The sequence below is a fragment of the Corvus brachyrhynchos genome, unplaced genomic scaffold (genome assembly GCF_000691975.1).
Source record: "Corvus brachyrhynchos isolate BGI_N302 unplaced genomic scaffold, ASM69197v1 scaffold293, whole genome shotgun sequence".
Classification (NCBI taxonomy): Eukaryota; Metazoa; Chordata; class Aves; order Passeriformes; family Corvidae; genus Corvus; species Corvus brachyrhynchos.
The window spans coordinates 3,009,781-3,013,064 of NW_008237410.1; positions in this window are offsets into that span (position 1 = coordinate 3,009,781).

The following is a 3,284-nucleotide window of genomic DNA, read 5'->3' on the forward strand; positions in this document are numbered from 1 at the left end:
AATAGATACTTAAACAACACTTTGTTTTAGATTAATGACCTATCACCTGTGGCACTTCTCACTGCAATGCAGCCGTGTCTTGACCAATAACTTCTCATGTCATGTACACACAGATGTCTCTCTTATACCATCTACATTCTTAACTTAAACTCTATAAAATCACACTACTATAATTTAAAACCCTCCACCAGAACACCCAGTGTACAATTTTACTTATAATTATAGGAACACAACCTTGTAATCCTTTTGCTTAAGATCTATAAATCTCTGTCAATTAAGCCAGACCTAGTCTCTTCCAGGGTTGTAAATCAAAGCCTCCTTTAATTGCAGGAGTTTCTACTCCTCTGTCTCCCACACACCTGCTGATGTTCATCCCTGTTGTCTACACTGGCTTGCCATTGAACTGCCCTGTGGCTCCAGTATGGCCTGTGTCTTGCTTTCCTTTCCACCACCAAGTGGATATGGGACCAGAGGGAAAGGAGGAGGGCAGGAAAGGCATGGGAGCAGACTCAGGCCTTGTCCCAGGAGGGATCACAATGAGGGTAAAGTGAACTCCCAGAGCTGGGAACCTTGAGGTGATTTTCATCTGATGAACTATACGTAGCCACACACTCTGGTACAGGTGGATGGCCTAATGGTTTTCCAGGAACATCAACATTCCTTTTGGGATTTTTACATCTACCCTTGCTGTCACTGGCACAGTTACCGTATGGTTATAGAGGAGGACTCACTTTTTCATCATCAGAGTCCAATTCCTAGAAACACAAAGCTGTAAAGATACTGGGTCGTCACTTGGGTCAGATTAGTCCATGTGTGAGACACAAAGTGATGGGAAAATAAAGGTGGCCTCTTGCTTCCTCTGTTACTGCTCATATTACAAGCCATGGCCACAAACATACTAAATCTGAATTTTCTCTGTTTTTACTTTATGACCAAGAAAAGTTATGAGGGAGCTACTACAGGGGCAGCATTTGAGTACCCAAACCAGGGGCTGGTTTGGGGTTGGCCTACAGAGCTCCAGACCAGATGCTCAAACCATGACAAAACAACAGGTTTTGAAAGCTTCATGGAGAGGGACTGTATAATGCTAACTCAGCCCTTTGGATACATACCAGTCAGCTCCTGCAGTGAAGAAAAAAAAAGACCATAAAGCAGATCGATTCCCTTAGCCAAGTGCAAATAGTACTGCTCTTCTGCTGGAAAGGTTATATTGTGGCATAAGCACTACAAAGTGTTTTTCCTGTCAGTTAGAGGCCACACACGTAGAGTGTGGAATCATGGAGTGGTTTAGTAACTTGATTAGACACCTTGCATTTCCTTGGTAAAAAGGAACTTTTGCTGTTTGTCTATCTCTGCATCGATGGCTCTTGTAGCACATCACAGTCCATTGCACAGTAAGTGGAAGGTAGCTCTTGCTGCCAGCTTTCATTTGTTTTTCCTAGATCAAAGGGCAAAATCATTACACACTGGCTGACCACTTCACTTCACATGAGCCAAGATGCTGGTAAAGTTGCTGATTTCTAAATAAAAGTTTAAAGATTTGACACACGGAAGGAAAAAAGCAGGCTCTTTTAGGTTTTATCCTCAGACACACACAGAACAACTTTTATTTCTTGTGATAGATGGTGAGCAGCACAGGTCTGTGGCTGCAGAGGGGAGCATGTCACTGAGTGCTGACCTTTGCTAACCTCACCTGGGCGGGTCACAAAGCCATCATCCTCCCATTGAGGCAGAACCTGTACTCCCACACCACAGGGCACTCCTCCCCTCACACACAGCTGCATTCCCCTCTCCTCACATCTTCTTGCTCAGAGACAGAGGGAGATCATTGGATGAATATGGGACCTAGTAAGATTCAGAGCTCTGGTCCTGCTTGTGGTGTTAAAATTGAGATATTACTTCAGGTAGTATTAAAGTGGTATAAAAATCAGTAAGTTTCACATATACTCTACTCACAATTCCTAATATAATAAACGTTCTATGAGACATTTTTGATTCTTATGTTTAATTTTTACCCTAAAAATACCAAGATGGCACAGTTTTTTTTCTTACAATTTTGAAGGAAGATTTCTCTAGCCAAACAAAATATTCTTTGTGAATGTTAAGGCCAATCAAAAGGGAAAGGTACTGGTTCTTCATCAAAAGTCGTTTTATTCTGAGATAGAAATTAGTCAAAAAAGATCAACATGTAAATGATTCATGTTGTTGTTATAAAAGTTAACAAAAATAAGCCCCTCTATAGTCTAAAGAAACTTTTTCTTATTTCCAGTCACCCTCCTGGCTCTTGAGACAATCTTTGAAATTTTTTCTTCTTTTGTCTCTCTGTAAAAAAATATATTCCCATAGTTCCATCATAAAAATCAGATTAAATAAAAGCCGTTCAGTATTATTAAAAAGCAAAAATAGCCTGAGATGATCTTTCCATCTCTTTTTCAAGCCATCTTTATGACTTGACATAAAAATTGCTCACCCTGTGAAATGCCTTGTCTTTGCAATTGGGCAATTCTCTCCCCCCTCTCTCAGGTTTCCCTCTGAAATGTGGAAAGGGAGGTGAGAGAAGCAGAACTCCCAAGTCACACCACGGCTGAGGCTTTTCATCCATGAAGGTGTTTTAAAACAAAAACTTCACTCTAATATTTGTTAAGAGGCATAGTATCATACACAGTAGTCAATAAATGTAGTATGTAATATATAACACCATTGTATTATATGATGCATAATTGCAATGCCACCTGCTTGGAGTGTGTGGTGGGAGCACAAAGTAAAAGCCCCTGTTACACCATGTCCGTGCAATAACTTCTTGGCACGGGTCTGAAATAACATGGAGTGGGTTCCCCCCAGAACTGCCTTCCCTCTCCCTCACCCCAAAACCCTTTTCCTCTCCTGCCCTCACCCCGCCGAGCCCGGTCCTGCCCCATCCCACAGCTTGCTCCCTTGCAGGAACACCAGTTCTGCCCTCGATTTTTGGCCGGGCCACTTGGAGGGATATGTTATATTCAAGCATCTTACTCTCCAGCCCGATGGCTTTTGCAGAGCGCAGCTGCCGGCGGTCCCCGCACCGCAGCGTGGAAGCGCAGAGCCGCCCCATCAGCCCTTCGCTCTGGGGTCGTGTGGCTTTCTTGAGAAAGACCTCCCCAAACGTGACCGTGCCGAAGGGGAAGGCAGACAAACCGACGGTGCAAACGTGGCCTGACAGCCTGCGAGACCCAAGTTTCTTTCACGGAGAGAAAGCGAGTGTCGCCACGAGCACGCTTTAGGGATGCAACAGGGTGTGTGTCCCTGCC